This window comes from Protopterus annectens, chromosome 2.part0 (assembly GCF_019279795.1).
Source record: "Protopterus annectens isolate FY-2018-M chromosome 2.part0, PAN1.0, whole genome shotgun sequence".
Classification (NCBI taxonomy): domain Eukaryota; kingdom Metazoa; phylum Chordata; order Ceratodontiformes; family Protopteridae; genus Protopterus; species Protopterus annectens.
The window spans coordinates 595,346,325-595,371,618 of NC_056728.1; the positions used below are offsets into that span (position 1 = coordinate 595,346,325).

Here is a 25,294-nt window from a genome sequence, read left to right on the forward strand (position 1 = left end):
GGAGGTTAGAGAGCCTGTTCTGCCAGAGTACAGCTTGCTGCCTCTCTGAGAGATAGACTTGAAACCATTCTAGGGTTTTGTGATCTAAATGGAGATTTTTTAGGGTATTGTGAAGTAGTCGATGGTTCACCATATCAAAGGCCTTTGATAGGTCCAGAAAGAGAGCTGACGATATTTGTTTGTTATTCCGGTTGTGGTTAATGGTATCAGTAAATGAGAGAAGAGCCGTGGTTGTACTATGGTGTGGTCTAAAGCCATGTTGAGAACTGGAGAGTAGGTTGTTCTGGGTGAGATAGTAAAGGAGCTGTTTGTGGACACATTTCTCCATGATTTTGGCCAAGGGGGACAATATGGCTATGGGCCTGTAATTTGACAGTTCTGTCGATGTGCCTCCCTTATGGAGTGGGATTACATGGGATATTTTCCATATTGAGGGGATTTTGGCTTCAGTCAAGGTACGATTGATGAGTATCGAGATGGGGTAAGCTATGACATCAGCAGCTTTTTGTAAATATTCGGCTGGGAGGAGGTCACCGGAGAGAGTAGTTGGTTTAAGTTTCTTCAACAGTGAGCATATATAGGCAGTGGGGACAGGTTGGAATTTAAAGGTGTGTATGGACTTTAGGGTGTTATCTGTAAACTGTGGGCAAGTAGTAGATAGCTGATTGGCTAGAGATTGAATTGTGTCCGTGAAGAAGCTATAAAGGAATTGGCAACTTCCTCTGGGATTTTGTCTGATAGTTTTTCTGGGGTAGGAGTTGAGCTTTTACCTGGGTGGAGTAGTTTGTTTAAACTAGCCCAGAATTTTTGGGGGTTGTTTTGGTGTTTGTTTTGTAGTTGGCAGTAGTAGTTTTTTTTATCTAGGGTTGTAGATTTTTTGGTCAGATTTCTTTGCTGTTGAAATTTAATACGATCGAGGGGGGACTTGGTTGTACGCCATATACTCCAGGTTTTGTTTCTTAGTTTAATTAGGGATTTAGACTCCTTTGTTAGCCAGGGTGCTATATTAGTTTTAATTCTAATTTGTCTTTTTGGGGCGTTAGACTCAAGTATGGTTAGAAATGTGGTATTAAACTCTAATACTGCTTCCTCTAATGGGAGAAACTTGAGGGGTGCCCAGTTGTAGGATTTAAGTTCTGTCTGGAATTTTGAGAGGTCAAAGTGTTGCCTGTTTCTAACCGACCTATACATGGGCTGATTCGAGTATGTTATCTTGTTTTTCCTTAGGTAGGTGATGAGGTGATCGCTTAGGTCATTAGGTAGTGTCCCTGATACATAGTTAAGATTTTGACTGTTTATAAGGATCCAGTCTAGGATGCTCTCTTTTTGTTTGCTGTTACCTATTCTGGTAGGGGAAGTTATTGTCTGTTGGAACTGGAGATTTATTGGTGTGATTTAACTCGGAGGAACAGAGGTTCCAGTCTAGGTTTACATCTCCTAGGATAATTGTTTCCTGAGGGTAATTGTTTGATAGCCAGCTTAGAAGATTCTCAATAGTTTCAGTGTTTTTTCCAGGGGGAATATAGGTTACTAATAGATTAATTTTTTTTCCTTATTTAATTCTATTTTTAGTGCTAGTATTTCGGCATTGGAGATCTGGGGTGGCTGAATGGGGTTGATAGTGACACTTAGTGTGCTTTTGTAGAGCACAGCAATTCCACCGCCCTTTTTGTTTAGTCGGTCGACTCTGTGTATATTGTAGCCAGGTGGCATGATCTCAGTATCCTTGATCCCTGGTTTCAGCCAGGTTTCAGTTAAGCACATTATTTCTGGGAGGTACATTCCTATTAGAGCATGTAAGTTATGTATCTTATTATTTAGACTTCTTATATTTAAGTGGTATATTTGGAGGTAGTCAGATGTGTTCCTGGAAGGTGGTGGGTTATTCAAGCTTGGTGAGGTCATGGGGCCTGGGTTGGGGTGGATATCCCCATCTATAGTTATATTTTTTCTTAGAAAGTCTAATAATCTCATTAGTTTAAGTAGAAGTTTATGTTCAAGTTTGGATTTAGGGTACTTTGGTTTGATTCTATACAGGTGGAGATAGTTTGTCTGTGGCGATTGACTGGTAATATTAAAAGCACACTGTGTGGCACTTCTCAGAGATGGGGAGATGTTAGTTTGGTATCTAGGGTAATGGTAGCCTGAGTAATATTGGTCTTCATATTTGGTTAGTAGGTATAGTACGGTACACAGTGGTAGGGTAAGTATTATTGTTTTTAGCATAGTTCTGGTTATCGAGGGTGTGGTAGATTTCATTTTTGTGGGGAGGTGGCGCTATTGCATCTAAGAGGATATCAGAGGGTTGGATACAGGAAGTGGTAGGAGTGACTAGAGTCTTACAGGGGATTTTGTGTGGCTGGAGAGAGGAAGGGGTGTGGTGATATAGCTATAAATGTAGATGTACTGGGGGCGGGTGGGATATGGGGGCAGGGAGGCGAGCGGAGCGGGGTTTTTACATAGTACCAGACTATGGTTCCAAAGGAAGGTATGAAAGAGATGTAACTTATATTACCAGAGAATGTGCAACTCACTAGGTTTTTCAGCAACTCACTGGATTTTTTCTGATTTTTAGGTAATTAGTCCTGGGAAGATTAGGAAGTTGTAGCTTAGAAGGGGTAGTTTACTGCTATGTACTGAGCCCAGTACGATAGTCTTAACAGTATTTGTTAGACTATATTCTTTGTTTTACTACAAACAGAGGTATTAACCTTAGTTTTTCTGTTACTATTGTTGTCCTGCTGGTGGGGACAGCTTTAGCTGTGCCTGCTTTGTTTGTACAGCGACAATGCTTAGGAGAGGGACTTGATGTGTCTATCGCCTTTGGGGCAAGGTGGTCAATACCTGTAATGTCCACGTGTCATATAATCATCTGCCTTTGTCTACAAAGCTGATATTTTCTTCAAACGACCTTCACATAACCAACCTACTCTCAACCAGCCTTATGTTGTGACCATGTGTTCTCTGAGCTGAATGCTGTAGAAAATGATACAAATTCATCAACTCCTAAAGAATGATATCAACCACCCCCTCATGATCCAAGAAATGAAACAGAAAAAAATCTGACAAATGATTCTCCACAGGAAGCACACAGGCTATGCCTAAACTCATTACTTTGTAATGAGTGCATTACCTCTTTGGCAAACTCAAATAAAGACATGCATTGACTGTAGAACACCTCAGATGAAAAAGTAAGGTCTGAAAGATACAATCTAAACAAGTAAGAGCCTAGTACAGAGTCCTGTGGGACACCTTTGACTGTAACCAAGGATTTCACCTGTCCAGTTGGGTGATACTTGCCATGTCCTATTTGTAAGCCATGCAGCTATCCATCTTATCAACAGTACAATACCTAGTTGTACTAATTCATTGATCAGTGTTTTGTGCATAACCCTGTCAAATGCTGAAGTTAAATCTATATAAATCACATCACAGCACAAGTTTTCATTCATAGCTGTTATTATATTGTTAGAGAACATCATGTTACAGGTGGCAATAGATATGTTTTCAACATATGCACGCTGATATATGGTTTCAAGTCCCAATGGAAATGGAGAACAAAGAATGTGCCCTCAGTTTAGAAGAAAATGGGATAAGAGAGGAGTTGTTTGATCTAATAGAGATGGACAGACATATTAAGACCAACTACAGAAATTCAATACAAGTTAAAAAGTTAGAAGTCTGATAAAAAAATGAACAGAGTAATTAGGACTATCCACAGAGACTCATGCATTATAACAGAAGTAAACAGGATACATTACTGTACAACTAAATTAATAACAGACAAAGTCTTACCAAAAACACAGGGTAATAAGGGAAAGGAAGAGGAAAAATCGAATGCCATCATGGAAATATTGAATACAGAAAACTATAAAGCAATTAAGACAAGAAGTGTCACTGCCAGAAGAGTATAGAACCAGGAACAGATCAACAAAAAAACTCAGAAAGATAGGCATGATAAAAGCAATGCACAGTATCAGAACAGATCAGGGTCTATTGTGCACTATCACAAATAAACTAAAAATATCAGCACAAGCAGAAAATTTTAGAAGATATGCAGATAAACATAAAGGAAAAGTACAAAATAAGCAATTTATTGATGACCCAAAAAGTTTTATAGAGAACTGGGAAACAAGGCAAAAGGGAATGAACCACCACTAAAAAAGAAGACATAGATACATTTTGGAAAAATATCTATGAAGATCCTGTGGAACATAACAAAGATGAAAAATGGACAGAAGAAGTACAAGAAAGAATACGAAGCTGAAATGTACAGGATATGAAATGGGATGAAGTAACAGCCAATGAGATTGAAACAAAGTTAAGAAAAGCTTCTAATTGAAAAACCCCAGCCCCAGATGCAGTACCCAACGTCTGGCTAAAAGTATTAAAAGGTTTACCTTTATAATGTCGCTCATGTATTACCGAACAGCCACATCTCCAAACCGTTTCCACAAAACCAGAACCACGAAAACTTTCAAATGTCAAAAAACTTCTAATTTCAACATTTCTGACCATGCCGCACCTACAAACAAGTGCTAACATGGGTCAAAAAGGGGGCGAGATTTTGCAGTTCGGAAATTCGGTATTCGAAGTTTTGTGAAGTCACAGTTCGGTGTTCGCGGAAGCAGGTTTGACATTCCGGACGCCGACATTATACAGGTAAACCATATTAAAATCTTTACATGAAAATGTAGCCATGGGTAACAACTATTTATATGTGCACCCCGAATAGACACCAGCCTGGTTAACAAAAGGAAAAACAATACTTCTACTTAAGAGCGTACCTGTAAGCTATCCTAAAAACTATAGACCGATAACTCGCTTCCTGACGATGTATAAACTATACAATGGAACTGATGCTGACAAAGTTTATAGTAAATTAGAAGAAAACTCAGTCACAGCAATAGAACAAAAGGTTAATAAAAGAAAGTCATATGGAAGAAAGGATCACTTGCTGTTAAATAAAGGCATAATGAAGAACTGTAAAAAAGGGAAGACTCTTAAGTATGACATGGATAGACTACAAAAAAGCATTTGACAGAATTTCACAGTCATGGATAAAACAGTACTTAAAAATAGAAGATATACCCTGTACTGATTGATTACATTACAGGGATGGTGAAAAGTACAGTTGTGTACACTTACCATAAATGTAGATGTTCGAGTGTCTTCACCGTTGCAGTCATGACTGTAGGGTTCTCCCCTGCCGGCAGGCAGTCCTCGGTCGGCCAGAATCCCAAAGTCTAGGTCCGGCATCGGCTGCTCAGGCATGCTCCCTGACGTCAGAGCGCCAGGAGTACAAAGCTGACAGCTGACGCCATGTTCTCCAGTTTTTCTTGCCCCAGATGTCAGGTGTTCCAAAATGAGTAAGATCCCATACCCTTTGCAAATACACCTCAGAAGAAGGGTGAAAAAAAGGAACCACACAAAAGAAAAAATAAGAGGGGACAGGAGGGAGGGAAACCCAGACTGCAACAGTGAAGACACTCGAACATCTACATTTATGGTAAGTGTACACAACTGTATTATGTTCATCGTGTTTCACTGTTGCAGTCATGACTGTAGGGTTGAATCCCAAAGCAGAATAAAAGGGAGGTGGTCATAAAGGAGAGGGGGCGGCTAAAAGGCCCTGCAAGACTGCAGAAGCAAAGCCTGCCCTAGACTTAGAGTAAAGAGGTAGATTGTAGTGCTTAGAAAAAGTATGCAATGAACTCCAAGTTGCAGCTTCCAAAATGTCCTTGGTAGGAACTCCTCTGAGGAAGGCAGCTGAAGTGGCAGCAGCTCTGGTAGAGTGAGTCCTTATAGTCCTTGGGATTTGCTTTCCATGGTGTGAATAGCAAAATCTGATTCCATGAGCAATCCATTTAGAAATGGTCTGTTTTGAAATAGCTTTACCTTGGGAACTTGAAGCATAAGAAACAAACAATTGCTCTGATTTCCTGATGTCCTTGGTTCTGTCCAGGTAAAAACGTAGTTGTCTGTGTATATCCAAGGAATGCAAGATCCTTTCCCCCTTATTTTGAGGAGTGGGGAAAAAAGTTGGCAAGTGAATAGTTTGATTTAAAGCCACTTTGGAAATCACCTTAGGCATGAAAGTAGGATTAGTCCTTAAAGACACCGTGTCTTGATGAAAAATAATATAAGGTTCCACAGCCATGAGAGCTTGCAACTCCGAAACTCTCCTGGCAGAGGTCAGAGCTAATAGGATGGCTGTCTTCCAAGATAAACACTTGATGTCAGATGTGGCAGCAGGCTCAAAAGGAGGTAAGGTGAGTTTTTCCAAAACATAGTTGAGATCCCAAGCAGGAATGGGAGGAGATCTAGGGGGCCTTAAGTTCTTAGCTCCTCTGAGAAACTGTCTCATGAGCTGGTGGGAAAAGATTGGAGGGTCTGTATTATAATGAGCAGAAATAGCAGAGGCATGTATCTTTATGGAAGAGAAAGAGAGACCCTTATGCAAGAGGTCTTGACAGGTAAAGTAAAATCAGAGGAATGTTAGGAATAAGAGGATCTGAATCCTGAGCCTGCATCCAGGAACAAAATCTTTTCCATTTTCCTGCATAAGATTTTCTAGTGCTAGGACGTCTGGCTTCTAAAATGACATCCATAACCTGCTTGGGTAGGAGAGAATGAATCATAGACCCTGGATTAACCAGGCCGCCAGGCTGAGAGTTTTGACATGGGAGTGCAGAACGTGACCCTGGTGTTGGGACAGAAGGTTCGGAGTCTGTGGTAAAACCCAAGGGGGCTCCAGACAAAGGTTTTTCAGTGTTGGGTACCAAAACTGTCGAGGCCAATTTGGGACCAGCAAGATTATCATCTTGGGCTTGTCCTGCTTGATCTTTAATAATACCCGTGGAAGAAGAGGAAGAGGCGGGAAGGCATACCCCGAGAGGTTTCTCCAACTGAATGATAGTGCATCCACTTTCCAAGCTAGTTCGTGGAATGTCCTGGTACAAAAAATCTGTAGTTAATGATTGAGGTGAGATGCAAAGAGGTCTATGTGAGGACATCCCCAGACTGCTGTAATCATCTTGAATATTTCGGTGTCCAGCATCCATTCGTGTGGGTCCAACAGGTTTCTGCTCAGACTGTCTGCCAGGAAGTTTTGCTTCCCAGGTAGAAACTGAGCTTGAAGGTCCAGTTTGCAAGCTAGAGCTGTGTTCCATAGATTCATGGCTAGTCTGCAAAGGGGATAGGAATGAGATCCCCCTTGCTTGTTTATGTACCACATAACTGTGGTGTTGTCTGTCCGTATCAGTAGTTGTCCTGGTTGTAGAAGATTCCTGAAGGCCAATAGAGCTTTCTGAATGGCTAACATTTCCTTTAAATTGATATGCAGGTGCTTCTGATCCTTTGTCCAAAGGCCCTGCAGACAGTTGCCCTGAAAATGGGTTCCCCATGCATAATCTGAGGCGTCCGTGGTTAGTATCTGAGAGGCTGAAGGTAGACTGAAGGGTTTTCCTTTGTTTAGAGTACATGCCTTGGACCACCAAAGGAATTCCTTTTGAAGACAAGGCAGGATGGTGATCTGTATGTCTAAACTGTGGCAATGCTGAGACCATACACTTTTCAGGTACCACTGTATTTTCCTCATATGTAGTCTTGCATATGGTACGAGAAGGATACAGGAGGCCATGTAACCCAAAGCCTGCAGGACTTTCCTTGCAGATAGCTGAGTTAATGTTGCCAAGGTTTTGAAAGTTGAAGCCAGCTGTAATTGTTTTTCGTATGTCAGAAATGCCATCTGGGTTGTTGTGTTTAGAGAAGCACCCAGAAAAATTATCTGTTCTGAGGGTGTCAAATTTGACTTTTTTATGTTTACAGTGAATCCCTGGAACTTGAGAATATTCTGAACAAACTCTAGATGCTGGAGTAAGACATCCTTGCTGTCTGCCTGAATAAGACAGTCGTCCAGATAAGGGTAAATGTGAATTCCCCTTGAGTCTGCAATAAGCTACTACTGGAGCCAGGCATTTGGTGAAGACCCTGGGCGCAGTAGACAATCCAAAGGGCAGCGCAGAGAATTGATAGTGCCTCGATCCGGCCTTGAACCCGAGGTATTTTTTGCATTCCTGCCTGATGGGAATGTGTAAATATGCCTCCTTTAAATCCAAAGTTACCATCCATGCATTTTTGGTCAGCATTGGAAGTAGCTGCTGTAGAGTAAGCATCTTGAATTTTGTTATCTCGAGAAAAGTGTTCAAGACTGACAGATCCAGAATGGGTCTCCATGAATTTTGCTTCCTGGGGACTAGAAAGAGCCTTGAGTAAAAACCTAGTCCCATCTCTGAAAGTGGAACTAGTTCTATGGCTTTCATAGCCAAGAGAGCTTCCACCTGGTTTAAGGCCTCTAACCATTGATGTTTTGGAAGATCTGGCCATCCGCTTGGTCTTGGTAGGGTATGAAAATGGAATTTGTAACCTCTTGAAACCACATCCAGAACCCACTTGTCTTGGGTTATACGAGTCCAATTTAGGTGAAAAAGAGAAAGTTTTCCTCCGAGAGGTGCTTCCAGGCAAGAAGTTCCTGCAGCCCCACAGAGGGAGTCATTGAGTCTGTTTTCTATGAGCTTGTGACCTGTCCTCTCCTCCCCTAGGGGTGGAAGCAGTCCACTGTCTTGGTCTGTAAGAGGCTTGCGTTTGAGGCCTTCCTCGGGAGCGTCTGTATCTACCCCTCTGAGGCCTGTCTGAATTGGGAAAGGACCAAAGTTTAGTAGGCCAATTCCTACTAAATCTGGGTGGCTGTACTTGTAAGAAATCTTTAACTGTTTGCATGGATTTTGCCTTGTCCTCCATCTTCTTTATCACCTCTTCAGCTTTAGATCCAAACAAAACATTATGCTGAACAGGAGCATCCAATAATTTAGCTTTTACTTGATCTGGCAAGTTTTGTTCCTTTAACCATGCATGCCTTCTAATGACTGTGCCAGAGGCAGCAGCCCTACAAGAAGCCTCCAAGGCATCAAATCCACAGTGTAAACCATGCTTCCCAACTTGTTCAGTGGCATGCATTAAGTCATATAATTCCTTATCATCTGCACAGGCGGAAATGGAAGTTAGCTTTTGTTTTAAAACAGACAGGAGAAATTGCTGGTATTTCAGCATATGAAACTGACAGTTTAAAGCCCTAATAGATAAAGTAGCAGAAGTGTACACTTTTTTGCCCCATCTTTCTAAAGATCTGGAATCCTTCTCAGTGGGAATGGGGTTTTTAGCAGAAGCAGCCTTAACCCCCTTAGGACCCTGAGAAATGGTTTCAGGGTCAGCAGTAGGATTCTTGTATAACAACTGGCGGGAATCAGGAACCCTATAATATCGGTCTGGCTTAACAGGAGCTGGAGGAAGAGAGTCAGGAGTTAAGTTAGCCTCCGAAAAAGCATCATCCACAATATCCAAAATAGGAGGAATAGCCAGGGGTCTATGTTGGGGAAGAAGAAGAAAATCCCTTAGTCTTTTCTTAGATTCCGAGTAACTCCTGTCCTTCCCAGTGAAAATGTTCCCTCATTTCATGCAAAGTTTCCCCAAAAGAGAAATCCTCAGGGGAGAAGCTGAAGGAATGGATTCCTCAGCATCAGAATCCTCATAAGGAGGGAAAGAATATTCCTGGCCAGAAGAAGAAACTGAAGAAACAGAAGCCTGATCAGAGGAGTCATAATACACTTCCTGCCTTGGCCTTTTATCTGGAGGGGGATGTGAACCCCTAATCATAGTAAGTAAGTCCTCCGCCATCTTAAGTAACTGTTTCTGAGACTTGGGTGCCGGATCAGAAGAGGCCTGGGCTGCAGGTCTTTGATTTGGAAGGAGTCTTTGCCTTCGTCTTTGGCTTTGCCTTTATTAGAAGCTGAGTACGCCTGAAAACCCCTTCAGAAGCCGGTACCTGCACAGCGGCTCCGGACCCATCCGAAGGAGCATTGTCCGAAGGTCCTGCAACAGAAATATTTAAAGGCCTAGTTGGCTCCTCGTGGGAGTCCGTTTTGGCCATCGGTTCCGAAATGTCCGACGACAGGGGCTGCAAAAGCGCCTCACTGATGATGGCCGAACCTGAAGCTGGCTCTGCTTGTACAACATCATCTGATTTGGACCTCGGAGGCCTGTCTTTATCCTTGCGTCATTTGTGAACTCCGGTAGCCGGAACCGTATCCGACGACATTTTATAATTAAAACGCCTACCGAAGTAATGAAATGCAAAATCGTACCTTCATTTAATCGTACGTTGATTGAATCTAGCACAAAACCGACAACTAGCTACGTCATGGTCAGGGCCTAAGCAAGGAATACAGTAAGAATGAAAATCCTTATGAGGTATTTGCTTCCCACATGAAATACAATTATTAACTTTTTCTGACATCGGACTGGAGCAAGAAAAAAGTTTTCCCAACGGGGTACTTAGCTTTGAGTAGGAGAAGAAAGTCTTCGGACTGAAGTACGTTTATAAAAAAATTTCAGGAGTCAGCAGACCGGCACTTGCGAACTGCTATCACCGCACGGCAAGAAAGACTGGAGAACATGGCGTAGGCTGTCAGCTTTGTACTCCTGGCGCTCTGACGTCAGGGAGCATGGCTGAGCAGCCGACGCCGGACCCAGACTTTGGGATTCTGGCCGACCGAGGACTGCCTGCCGGCAGGGGAGAACCCTACAGTCATGACTGCAACAGTGAAACACTATGAACATCATTACCAAACCACTTTGCAATTAAGCCATGATAAAGGACAAATTATTATTCCAGGGATAAAAATTCAAAGGGGGATATTCCAGGGTGACTGTCACCGCTGCTCTTTTATCTGGCCCTTAATCCATTAAGCTGTCTACTTAACAGATTAGATCATGGCTACAATTTGGCTCGCAGAAAACAAAGTGTAAAGACTTTTCTTTTTGTAGATGATTTAAAACTGTACAGTTCATCAGATAAGGAACTGAAAGCACAACTGTCAAGAGGTCAAAACATTTTCAGATGATATAAGAATGTCATTTGGTCTTGATAAATCTGCAAAAGCAACCTTTAAAGCAGGAAAGCTGCAGCACCAAGAAAACATCAGACTGGGACAGAAATATGACATAAACGAACTTGAGCAAGAGGGAGTATATAAATATTTGGGAACTGATGAAGGATCACCAATACAACATGAACAGATGCAAACAAAACTTAGTAAGGAATGTTTTAGAAGGCTAAAATTAATACTGAAAACATTCAGACTATAAACCAATTTGCTCTTCCTGTCCTAACTTACAGTTTTGGAGTGACTGACTGGCCCCAAAAGGCACTGAATATGTTGGACAGGAAAACAAAAAGGATGCTTCATGCTCAAATGATTTATAAAAATCAGCACATATCAAGAGTATACATTCCCCACTCTGAAGGAGGTATGGGCCTCCTCGAAATTGTTACATGTATAGATCTTCAGTCACTGGAATGCATACATATTTCCTGACCTCACAAAACCCAAATGTATTGAAAGAAGTCTAAGATGACTTCCCTGCTTAGTTTAGCAGAAGCATATCAGCATCAAGTGGGAATGGAAATCAAACCAAAAGTAGCTAAAAATCGGGCAGCAACTGAATGTGCCAAAAAAACAAAAGGAAGAATATAAAGTGAAGGATCAGATGAAAAGGCAAGAAATGTGGAAAATGCATAAATATAGTTGCAAGAATAGAAACCACCTCATGTTGAGCAGGATCGAATGCAGGAATGGTTAGAGAGGAGAATTTTAAACCAAAAGACAAAAGGTTAATACTGGCAGCCTAAGACAATGGACTACATACACACTGGTTTACAAAGTCCATTCAGCATGTGGAAGAAACAGACAAATGTAGATTTTGTATAACAGAACTTGGAACAATTGCACATCTTGTTGCTGGTTGTGATATACTAATGGCAGGACTATATAATGAAAGGTATAATAATGTGGCAAGACTGTAACATCAGGGATTGTGCAAACATTATAATACTGAAGTAGTTGAAACACACTGGAAACATGAGCCACAAAGCATTATATAAAATGATAAAGTTTATATCACATGGGATTACCCATTACCAACAGTTCAAAAAAATAGATGTGAAAAAAACAGATATAGTGGCCCATGAAAAGAAGACAAAAGTAGCATTAATCACTGAAATTGCAACACACAGTGACGACAGTGTCTTACGTACAGACAGACACAAAGTCATATAATACCAGGATTTGCAGGCAGAAACAAGGGCAATGTGGAAGAAGGATACCCAGACTGTTCCAATAGTAGCAGGAGTAACGGATCTTATAAAAAATAATTTCCAATCGTAGTTAGATATGTTACCGATAGATGTAATTCCATAGGAGAATTACATCTATCGATGCAGAAGCATCGATAAGATAAAAGCAGGAGGAGTCACCACTGGGCACATTGTGGGTGCTGCAAAGAGTACGTCTGGCTAACAAAGATTGAAACAATACTAATTTCATGAACTTTAATCACACCTGAACTTAGGAATGGGGTCCATTCCCATCATGGTATCAGAAACCCAAAAGACTTGGAAAAATTAAAAAAAGGGCAAAAAAAGAAAACCATATTAATATTTTTTTTCCATTTGGACACATTGTACATCAAATATCTTATCTTTCTTTGCAACCATCTTTAGTCCAACATAATATAAATTGCTGAATTCCTGCCTTCCCTTAAGCCTCACTCCCTCTCCTAATTATTCTGCATGTATTGTTCCAACAATCTCCATTTGTTTCTATGGAATTTGCTCTTCCCTTTTCTAAAGATATTGCTTCCAGTTCTTTTATCTCTCTTTTATAGTATTCAATATCTCAAATACAGCAGATAAAAATAATGTTAACCAACATGGCAGCAAAAAGCAAAGACATGACCTTTAATATGAGATAAAATAAAACAAATAGGTCAGATGCCGAGATCCTTAGACTGCATAAGGAGGATGATTCTGCATTGGCAGCTGTGGATACTCTGGCTATTGATTTCATGAAGACAGGCTTTTTGAGTGAAGAGGTTAAAACAGAAGTTTCTGAAGCTGTGTCACTCAGCAGTTCAACAGCTAGACTGTTTTCGGTCCTGGTAGTGATGATATGGTTCTTACATCATGTGATGCTGTCATGCAACCTTGTATATCTCTGACTTACTCTAGTGACAGTAATATAGTCTGTGAAGTTTTTAAGAAGAACTGGTCACTGGTCATGTCAGATGAAGATGTTAAAAGAATGCTTGGTACTGCACCCCGTTTTTCTTTTCGTAATAAATCTCTGAAACGTGAGCTTTGTTATACACATTTTTTTCACAAATATATATTGTCTCAGCCCACTGGTATCTTCACTTGTAGGTCCTGCAATGTGTACAAATATATTAATAACACCACAACTATTTCACATCCAACCTTGAATCTTGCTATTGATCTGAACCTCTGTTATGCAGACTGCAAGACCAGTGTCAAAAATGTGATCGTTTTTACACTGGAAAGTCTAACAGATCTCTTAGAGAGAGAATGTTAGAGCATATTGGAGGCATCTGTAATTTGAGGGTTAAAAATGCTTTAAAAAGCATGTGTATGCAACAGGTCCGGAACATTGGTTTACATTTACAGTTCTGGAAGTTCTTGACACTATTATTAGGGGAGCTGATTTAGTTAACAAGACTTTGTGTGCTGAATTACACTGGATTGTTCTCTTTAAAGCTGATGCATTTCCAGGCTTGAATGAGGTTTCATCTGTGAAACCCCCTTTGAAGTCAAATGACCTAAAACATTAACATGATTGTTTGACATTTTACAAATTAGCTTTTTTTGTCAATGAAAGATGGGTAGGTACCTTTTGTCATATGCTTGCTTTTACTTGTTTGGATTTACTGATTGTGTCTTTTTAATCTGCTGTGGTGTTTTTTTGATATGTCTGATGAAGCGGTTCTTCTAGATCGTAAAAGCGCTTACCATTAGTCCTATTTGTTTTATCTCGTATTAAAGGCTGTTTCTTTGCTTTTACTGCCCTGTTGGGTAACATCGTTTTTTTTTATCTGCTTTCTGTGCTCTGACCTTTACCCATCAGTTTTGCCTCTTCTTAGTTATTATCTCAAATATAGCTGGTGTAGACTGATTTCCATTTTTTTTTAGCAATTGCTTTTTTGGCAACCGTGAAATTTTTAAACTTAAGACCTTACTATGTCTAGGTAATTCAGATCCTGCGTCACACCTCAAGAAATAATTTTCTTAGTTACAGACATTTGCTCACCCAATATTTCTGACAGAGTACTCTGTAGGGAATTTGTAAAATCGGACAACACATTACTAAACCAAAACATATGGTTCCAGTTACCCTTTTCTTCCTCATCATACCTCTAACATTTGCCATCCACCTAAGGAAAATTCTTTGAACTCTGCTTAGGGTATAAAAATACCTACTCAAACACTTCCAAGCAAAGACTCTATACCTTCTGGACTTTATTGCGTACTTGACAGCCATACATAGGCCTTCCCATCGTTCTCTTGTAAACTGTTTTTCCAGTCTCTCTTCCCATTCTTTTCCAACCTTCTCTGGCTGATTTTTATAGTTATTGTGCAATATTTTATATGCCATATTAATTATCCCTTTTTAATAGCAACTCCTGTTCTAGACTTGACAAAACACTCTGCCACAGCCAGTACTCTCCTATCCCTTTCTCTTTGCCTATACTATATCAATCACTGACAGGGTAGGCAATCTCTAGTCTGCAGTAAAAACATCTTCTTGGTCTCATCCCATTCAATTACCTTTCCCTGTCTAGTTATTTGCTCCGAATACCTTGGTTCCTTTGCCAGTTTTCCCCAGTAAATTCTAGCCTCCTCTTGCATACTTTCTGTACCATACATGCAGTCATCCCTATCAGCAAAATTTCTTTTCTCCATCCTTGTGCTGACTTAGTTCTTATAATACTTTCTAAATATAATTTTCTTTATGGTTATTACTCTCCTTAAAGATCTGCATTTAAAATCCCACTCTCTCTTTACTTCTTGCCCCCCCCCACTTCATTATCCCTTTCCATTCTGAGTTGCAACTTTCTGCTTTTGCCATGCATATTAGCCTTATATGTGTAAGTTCTTCATGTGGATTAAATATATATTCCAATCGGTTACTTCTGGTATCCCTTTTTTTACTTATTGGTTCAGGTCATAAATGATGAGTTTTGGTCTTCTCTGAATTTGGTAATCATGTGTAACTGAGAAAAAGGTAGGATGGCATACAGAATTCTTCCACTATCAAAAGAAAAAAAAAATGATGCCCACTGCCAACCCACCCATGCCCTGCTGCACTAAGCAATATCTGAGGAACACCACATTTTCCGCTGTGATGGACATCAGACTCTGATGTGCCCCATTTCCATATATTCACCAAGCAAGCCTCCCTTATCTTTGGCTACATGAAGAGACAGCAACTGGGGCTGAATGAGTCTGCCAGTACATTCATTTCCCCAATGATAAAAACAGCTGTGAGAATGAAGCTTTGGTTAATGGTCCACTGTATGTCTTATGTCAACATCTTTATGCAAATGGAGGTATGAACATGTGTCACTCTGTTCACATAAAAAGTACAGTTTTGTACCTACCATAAATGTAGATGTTCGAAGATCCACATTGCTGCAGTCCTTACACTTGGGGTATACTTGGGTATACCGCTGTCCTCGGTCGGCCCGAATACCAAAGTATATGGCGCATTAAACTGACGCCAGGACGCCAGGGTATAAATGCGCATGACCCATATCCTCAGTCTTTTCTTGCCCCAGATGTCAGAAGACCCTAAACAGGGTAAAATCAAAAAACCACCAAACACTAAACACCCCTGCACCCAAACTATGTACAACTTTTACAAATATACTAAAGAACAAACCTATCCACACAACCACCCCTAAACACAGAGGGGAAGGAGGGAGGGACTGCAGCAATGTGGATCTTGAACATCTACATTTATGGTAGGTACAAAACTGTACTATGTTCTTCATCTCACATTGCTGCAGTCCTTACACTTGGGTAGATTCCCAAAGCAGAGGTAAGGGAGGATGGCAAATCATAGAGAAGCAGGAGCTGCCACAATGCCCTGTAAAATAGCAGTGGCAAAACCAGCCCTAGATTTAGAGTAGAGAGGAAGGTGGTAATGCTTAGAGAAAGTATGTACTGAACTCCAAGTAGCTGCCTCCAAAATATCCTTAGTTGCCACCCCCCTTAGAAAAGCTGTAGAAGTGGCAGTAGCCCTAGTGGAATGAGGTTTAATCCCTGTTGGAATCTCCTTGCCATGATGGGAATAACAAAAAGCAATGCAAAACCCAATCCACTTAGAAATAGTTTGTTTTGACACAGGCTTGCCCTGAGAACACAAAGCAAAAGAAACAAACAACTGCTGAGACTGCCTGAAATCCTTAGTCCTGTTTAAGTAATAGTAACTGCCTGTGTACATCTAAAGTATGCAAAATCTTTTCCCCTTATTTTGGGGTCTGCATAAAAGGTAGGTAAATGAATAGTTTGGTTTAAAGACACACTTGAAACCACCTTAGGCATAAAGGAAGGATTAAGATACCCTATCCTTATGGAAAATCAAGAAAGGCTCAACCGCCATAAGGGCCTGCAATTCAGAAACCCTTCTTGCAGAGGTAATGGCCAACAAAAAAGCAGTCTTCCATGACAAATATTTCAACTCAGCAGTAGCTGCAGGCTCAAAAGGTTGTAGAGTGAGCTTTTCCAACACATAATTGAGGTCCCAAGCAGGAGTAGGAGCTCTACGTGGAGGTCTTATGTTCTTTGCCCCTCTAAGAAATTGCTTGAACAAAGGATGAGAAAACAAAGGTGGATCACAGTCATAGTGAGCTGAAATTGCTGCAGCATGAATCTTAATGGAAGAGAAGGACAAACCTTTGTCCAATAACTCAGTAAGATATTGAAGAGCCACACTCAAATTAGGCTCAGAAACATCCAAATCTTTTGCTGTACTCCAAAACAAAAATCTCTTCCACTTGTCTGCATACACCTTCCTTGTACTAGGTCTTCTAGCTTCCATAATCGCATTCAAAACTTGTTGAGGAAGTTGAGCCCTGCTATGGGTCAAAACAGGATATGCCATGCTGTGAGATGAAGAGAGTGAAGCTTGATATTGAGTAGATGACCGTTCTTTTGGGACAACAGGTGTGGAATCAAAGGCAAGGGCCAAGGTGGTTTCCTTACCAGACTTCTCAGTAATGGGTACCAGTGCTGTCGAGGCCAATCTGGAGCTATCAGGATCATTCTTGGTTTGTCCTGTCTGACCTTTAGAAGTACCTTTAGGAGGAGAGGAAGAGGCGGAAAGGCATACACATGAAGATTTTTCCAACTGAAAGAAAGAGCATCCACTTTCCAAGCTGCATGATGAATCCTTTTTGTGCAAACACTTTGGCAGCTGGTGGTTTAGAGGAGAAGCGAACAGATCTATGTCTGGAGTTCCCCATGACACTGTCAATTGCTGAAATACATGAAGATCCAATTGCCACTCGTGGGGATCCATGATTTGTCTGCTTAACACATCTGCTAAGGAGTTCTGCACTCCCGGCAGAAACCTTGCCTGAAGATTTAGTTGTAAACTGAGAGCAGTGTCCCACAAAATCATTGCTTGTCTGCATAGGGGGTAAGAATGTGTTCCCCCTTGTTTGTTGATGTACCACGACAGTTGTGTTGTCCGTTAGAATCAGCACCTGTCCTGGGAGAAGTAAATCCTTGAAAGCCATTAACGCAAACTGGACTGCCAACATCTCCTTCAAGTTGATATGTAGATGCTGTAGTCTGACAGGCCACTTGTCCTGTATCCACTTTCCATTGAGATGAGCTCCCCAAGCTTTGTCCGAGGCATCTGTTGTTAGAATCTGACTCGTCTCTGGCCGGGTCACAGAAAGTCCCTTGTTTAGGTGACATTGCTGAGCCCACCACAAAAATTCCTTTTGGATGCAAGGTATTATTTGAATGACAGTGTCCAGATCCTGGCAGTGCTGTGTCCATAGATTCTTGAGATACCATTGTAGCTTCCTCATATGCAGTTTGGCATTGGGAAGCACCAGAATACAAGATGCCATGAACCCTAAGGCTTGAAGGACTGTCCTTGCAGTCAGCCCGGACTGATGTGATAGTTGTTGGAAGTAAAGGGAAAGATTCTTTTGTTTGTCCGGGGTCAAAAAAGCCATCTGGGTTGCTGTATTCAGTCTCACACCCAGAAAGCACATGTCTTGAGAGGGTACTAGACTGGACTTTGTTTTGTTCACAGAATACCCCAGGCATCTTAGCACTGCTATTACATATTTCAAATGCTGAAGAAGCTCGTCCTTCCCTTGAGCCAGAATCAGGCAATCGTCCAAATAAGGGTAGATCTGTATTCCTCTCAATCTGAAGAAGGCTATCACTGGAGCCAGAACTTTTGTGAATACTCTGGGCGCAGTAGATAAGCCAAAGGGCAATGCAGAGAACTGATAATGAGAATTTCCAGCTCGAAAACGCAGATACTTCCTGCAACTTAGAGTGATAGGAACATGAAGATAAGCCTCCTTGAGATCCAAAGTTACCATCCAGTGATCTTTGCCCAGCAGAGGTAAAAGCTGTTGTAATGTCAGCATCTTGAACTTGGGTATGTCCAGAAAGGTGTTGAGGATAGACAAATCCAAAATTGGTCTCCACGTGTTCCCCTTTTTTGGCACTAGGAATAGGCGAGAATAAAATCCTAGGCCCCTTTCTGTCATAGGCACCGGTTGTATGGCCCCTATCTGGAGTAACAGAGAAATTTGTCTGAAAGCTTCTAGTCTGTGTTGAGGAGGAATGTCTGGCATGCCTTTGAAAGGGGGCAAGGTATGGGAATAAAACCTGTAACCGTGGTGAATGATATCCAATACCCATCTGTCTTGGGTAATTAAACTCCAGTTCTCCTTGAAAAGTGTCAGTCTTCCTCCCAAAGGTGCTGCCAGACGGGAAGGTTCTGGCAGTTGAAAAGGTAGGTCATTGGGTCTGTCTACGAAAGGGCTGACCCCTGCCCTCACCGGAAGATTGTGCAGGTAAGCCCCCTGTTCTCGATCTAAAAGAGCCCTGAGCTCTGCCCCTACCACGCCTAGACCTACCCCTAGACTGGGAATCATAAGAAGGATATGTCCACCCCTTGGTTGGCCAATTTCTACTAAACTTTGGAGGCTGAACCTGTAAAAAATCTTTAACAGTGTGCATAGACTTAGCTTTGTCTTCCATTTTCTTTAAAACTGCTTCAACAGGAGAACCAAACAACACATCAGATTGCAAAGGAGCATCCAAGATCCTTGTCTTAACATGCTCAGCTAAATTCTGATCCCTTAGCCAGGCGTGCAGAACAGAACCGGTGGCAGCCACCCTCGAAGAGGCCTGTACAGCATCAAAACCACATTGTAAGGAATGCTTACCCACCTGTTCAGAAACATGTACTAGATCTTGTAACTCCTTACATTCAATACCTTCTGCCAGAGCATCTACCTTAGACTTTAAATGTGAAAGAAGATAGTTTTGATATCTCAGCATGTGGAATTGGCAATTCAAAGCCCTCATGGCTAAAGTTGAAGAAGTATAAACTTTCTTTCCCCATCTGTCTAAAGCCCTTGCCTCTTTATCCGGAGGAACCGGATTTTTAACAACAGAAGCCTTAACCCCTTTAGGCCCCTGAGAAACAGTCTCTGGGTCCACCCTAGGGCTTTTAAAAAGATACTTATGAGCTTCAGGCACCCTATAGTACCTGTCCGCTTAACAGGAGGGAGGTAAAGAATCAGGATTAAGAGAAGCCTCTGCAAAAACATCTTCCACCACAGTAAGAACAGGAGGTATAGCTAAAGGTCTATGCTGGGGTAAAAACAAAAATTCCCTAAGTCTTTTCCTGGAATCAGAGAAATCCTGACCTTCCCATTTAAAATGCTCCCTCATGGAATGTAGAGTCTCTGAGAATGAAAAATCCTCAGGAGGAGAAGCAGTAGGAGTAGTGTCATCCACATCAGAATCAGAATAAGGAGAAAACTCCTGCAAATCTTCGAAGCATCAGAATCCTGCTCAAAACTCCCAAGTTCAGGATCCACCCTAGACCTTTTGTCAGGAGGGGCATAGAACCCTAATCAGAGTAATTAAATCTTCAGCCATCTTAAGCATATGTCTCTTGGGCACAGGGCCTGAAGTACTAGGAGTGACACCTGCTGAAGCTAAACCTGGCCTGCCTCTGGGAGAAGCCTTGGGAACAGTAGGGAGGCCTAACCACTTTAGGCAGGGAGGGAGGACAGTTACCTGAGAAGCCCCTTCAGCCTGGCCTACCTCCTGAGAAGACACATCCTGTAATAATAAAGTCTCTCCCTGGGACTCTAAAGAAACTTCTGGAACCTCCGGCTCTACCGAGCCTTCTAAAGAACCGACGTCCGGGACGGACGGTTCTTCTAACCTAGGCCTAGGTCCTTTGTCCTAGCATCCGACGGCATTTTGTAGTTGCACCGCAAGACTAACCTGGCACAATCTAATCTCCTCTTTATAGTACGTTTGTTAAACCTAGCACAAGAGGGACACCCAACGCCGTGCTCAGGCCCTAAACAAGGTATACACAAGTTATGGTAATCCCTATGTGGTATCTGCTTCCCACAAGAAATACAGTTATTTACTTTTTCTGACACCCGGTAAAATACTGAGGCAAGAAAAATCAAAATATTCCCAACGGGTACTTAGCCAACTTTGATTCGGTCTGAAACTCCGATTTGAAAATCTCAGGACGCCAACCCGCTTCTGCATCGGACCACGCGGCAAAAAAGACTGAGGATATGACGTCGGTCATGCGCATTTATACCCTGACGTCCTGGCGTCAGTTTAATGCGCCTTGACCGACGTCAGCCATATACTTTGGTATTCGGGCCGACCGAGGACAGCGGTATACCCAAGTATACCCCAAGTGTAAGGACTGCAGCAATGTGAGATGAAGAACATCAGAGTATGGTTCTTTAACTGCAACAAAACAAGAAGAAATCAAATTTTTGTGCAGCCTAGAAATCAAGAATTACATCGTCAGATTGAGTAGATTTTAGGAGTACCCCTTTCTCAAGGGCTTTGCTTATGTTATAATGGACAGGGTCCACATAGGCTCTTCTGCCTGCCTATGAGGCAAATCATTTGCACATATTCAAAGTCTTCAACTGCATATGTGAAAAGCTCAAAGGGAATCAAGGAAAAGGGATTCACACCAAAGTATATAAGGTTTTGAGCTTACAGCTCATACATTTTCAGGTAATATGGCAGACACTATCAAAGAGCAGCACCTTGCACTGAAAGTGGTGCTGGCCTACAGTAAAGCAAAGCCATCTCCTATGAAGATCCCAGACAATGATGTGTCAGAAGGTATTGATCAGATGCTCCATGCAAGTGCATATTTTCTGGAGTTATCATCTTGAATGTGATACAGATTTACTAAATAAATTAATTTAAATCCAAAATGAGACAGCCTATCCTGGCACCATAGAAAACCAACCCGTAAAATGTACATTATTTTCATAAAATATACATTTTCTCCTTTAACAATTTTAATTCATCCCTGCATTACATAAACTGATCAAGTTCTGCCTTCCTTTAAATCTTACTCATCCTTATGAACATTATTTTGCATGCATTGTTTTTATAAATTCTGTTTATTTCCACTTAATTTGCCTCTCCCCTGTTCTAAAGATCCCACCTCCACTAGTAGCATTCAACTTAGTAAGGCCGTATGTCCCAGTTTGTTTGTTTGTTTATTTATTTATTGGCATTTGCTTACCGGGATAGTATCTCCATAACAAACATGACAGTAGACACATTTTTAACAGTCAGTATAAGCTCCATAAATATGTGAATATAAAAATAATTAACATTGCTATAAAAATAACTGATAAATGTTAAGGTAAATATAAAAAAGGCTAACATTGTATAAAATGTCTGCCAATAAAAATTATGAAGTTATCTCAAAACATTTTGAAGATTACCATTAATTTGGGATAGATAAAAGATATTACGGTAGATGAGTGAAACATCAGAGTATATACATGATGCAGAGGTAGGCAGGATTTAAAGGGTAGAGGTTTGGTGCAAGTGCAGTTCCAGGATGAAGAGAGGTACTGTTGTAAAGAAGTTTTGAAAGATGCCAGGTTTTTATTAGTTCTAATTGTAAAAGGGAGATAATTCCAGGCTCTGGCAAAAGAACAAGAGTACAGAAATTGACCAGCTGGAAGGTTGGGCTTGTGCCCCTGCAAAAGTTGTTGATTTTTCATTGATTTTTCATTTCTGAGAGATCATTTGGATAGGTATTTGTTAAATACTGACTTAAGGGCAGGACAGAGTAAAGGCTTGCAGATTATTTTATGTAGAGTTGTCATTTGCAAGTAGGAGAAGTAGTTTAGACGTTCAAACCAGTTTTGGGAGAGCAGTACATTGATGGGTAGTATATCTGGTGGTTGTCGCAAACTTAACAATTTGCTTCAATCATAGTTTATAGGGCAGATTGTAGGTTAGTGACTTATGGGGCACCGTAGATAAGGGAGGGAAGTAAAGAAGCGTTAGCCAAGGTTTGTTTAGTGGACTGGTTACAAAAGTGCTTGTGCCGTAGAGTGCCTAGTTTTTGGTGTGTTTTGTTAATATTGTGTTGTATGTGCATGTCAGACTTTAGATGTTCATCTATTATTACTCCCAGTAATTTGGTGTAGGTAACAACTTCAGTTAATGATTTACTTTGCAATTTTATGGTGAACTGGGCTTTGTTTAGGGGAGTTTTCTTGGGGTAACTAGAATTAGCTTGTTTTTATGTGGATGAAGTGCCAGATGATTATTACTGAGCCAAATCTCTGTGGAGGCAAGGGCCGGTTGTGTGACTTGTTGAATGTGAGAAAGAGAATCAGCAGAACAAATAGAGTCATCTGTATATTGTATGACAGAGCCTTGACTAGATGAAGGCTGAAGACTATTAATGAAGATGCTAAGTAGGAGAGGACCTAATACAGAGCCTTGAGAAACTCCAGTAGAGTTGTAAAGATATGTCAATCCCAGAGCTGTTGGACATGCTACACTTAAAGAAATCCCAATCTCTCCGAACAACACGCTCCAGGGACCTAAACCTTGTCACCACAATAAAACAGAACATGCTGGAGGGATAGACTCCTGTCCCAGAGACTTCCCATACTCTGGAACAAACTATCCATTCATGTCAAGCAAAGCTCCTCATTGGCCCTCTTTAAGAAAAATCTTGATGACTGGATGGGAAATAGAAAATTCATCCTGGGGATCACTTCTGTGACACTGCTTGACAGGGGCACAGGAGAATAATTTTCTTGGGTGGCGAAAGCCAGGGAACCTTTTTGGCTAGTCTTATATAGGCCCCAGGGCCAATAGTCTAGTACCTACCTATGAACCTATGATAAAGCCCAGACTATGGATAAGGTTACCTATGCCTAACAAGCAGTTCCCATCACCTGACAGTAAAGGGTGGTACTTTACTGGCTCAGCTGCAACTCCAGACAAAAACAAAGACTTTAAAATGTTTACCCCTTGTAGACAGCCAGTGAATAGAAGAGGTGGCTGTGGCCATCCAAGTCAGTGATAGATATCACTGTCAGAAGTCATTAAGCGCACAGCAAAAAAAATCCAGAATGATACAGAACTACAGTCCACTCAAAATAAGGATGGAATCCTCATTCCATTATGCCCCCCACAGCCATAAGACTTAGCAGTGACATCCACCCAAACCCAAATCAGCATGTTCGGACACCGGACAGCCTATCCTCATCAGCTCCTTTACAGCCCTTTACACAGTCCTACCATGACCTTCATATATACCATACCATCTTACAAAGTATTTATAAAAAAAAAAACACTTGTAGTGCATGCGTGGATAAGCAGGACACTCGGACACTCTCTAGACATCTCTGTTACCACACAAACCTGGCTATACCAGGAGGAAACAAAACAAAAAAATAAAAATACTGAGAAATTGCCTCGGCAGCCTGTAACAGTATCAGATCAGACACAACAAAGAAAAAAGTTGGTGGGATTGCTATTTTCTAAAAAAACACAAACTAGCTATATCCCTTTTCCTCCACATCCTGCCAACTTTCTCTGACTCAGAAATCCTACTAACCATGCTAAAACTAAATACTCAAGACAGTCGCAATCATGGATATATATACCCCCCCCCCAGGTACCAATGCTGAAACACAAAGATATTCTCTGTTGGACCTCTTCAAAAAATCCTTATGAAATCATAATACTGATTGATGTTACTATATACTGGCTAACCATATAATCTGAAAATTCAACCAATAATATACATCTGTACAAGTTCACAAAACTTATAACCACACCATCTACTTACAACAAAGCCACAGCCAGACAATCAACCTTCAACTGGATTCTAACATCCTCTCCAAATAAAATATAACCCCATGGAACTCTTGTCAGACAGCCCAAGTGATCATTTACCAATCTATACCACAAGTTACCAAAGCAACAGCCTCAAAACACATCATTACAGCTTACTAAGAAAACTTTCATGAAGACACTTTTATTAATAGACTACATCTCCTTAACTGTGAGTCACTATAAAGATTTGTCCCACAGATGATGCTATCTCAGACTTCAGTAAAATCTTCCTAGGTGTTCTAAATACTCTTGCCCACTTCAGAATAAAGAGTCAAATCCAGCACTGGCCCATGGCTACCCTTACTTACTAAACAACTCATGAAACAAAGCATGAACAGTCTGGACAAAATATAAAACAGCTCCTACTGTATCAGCATACTGGCAACTAAGAAACATAACAAGCATATTGTCACCAAATATAAGAAAGCCTATTACTCATCCAATCAAAACATACTCATTAATAATCCAAAACTGTTTTGGGCTCCCATCAATAAATGGTTAAATCCAAGACAAGTTACACAGCCAGCACCAAACACACAGAAACAAAATGATATCATAGCCAACCCCTTCAATATCCACTTTATACAGACTGTACAGTCATTAACCAGCCATGTAACAAAATCATGTTCTTGATGCCCTTACTGAACCAAATAACCTCACTCAACACTTCTACCTCCAACCAATTCCCACACATACCATCAAAAAATTACCTTAAAAAATTAAAGCCTACTACAACAGTCCCTAACAGTGTACCTTACAAACTAGTTAAAACAGCAGCTGAGACTACTGCATATCCAGTTTCAATTCTGATAAGTAGATTCATAACTGAAAATAAAGTCCCTTCACTATGGAAAAAAAAAACATTCATTATTCTACTGCACGAAGGTGGAACCAATCCAGATA

General features: G+C 41.0%; 1 protein-coding gene across 1 annotated transcript in view; it reads right to left on the bottom strand.

Moving 5' to 3' along the window:
- ELP1 (elongator acetyltransferase complex subunit 1) overlaps positions 1-25,294 on the bottom strand; it is a 1,639,125-nt gene that overhangs the window by 1,446,670 nt on the left and 167,161 nt on the right. The gene's annotated exons all lie outside the window — the stretch shown is intronic.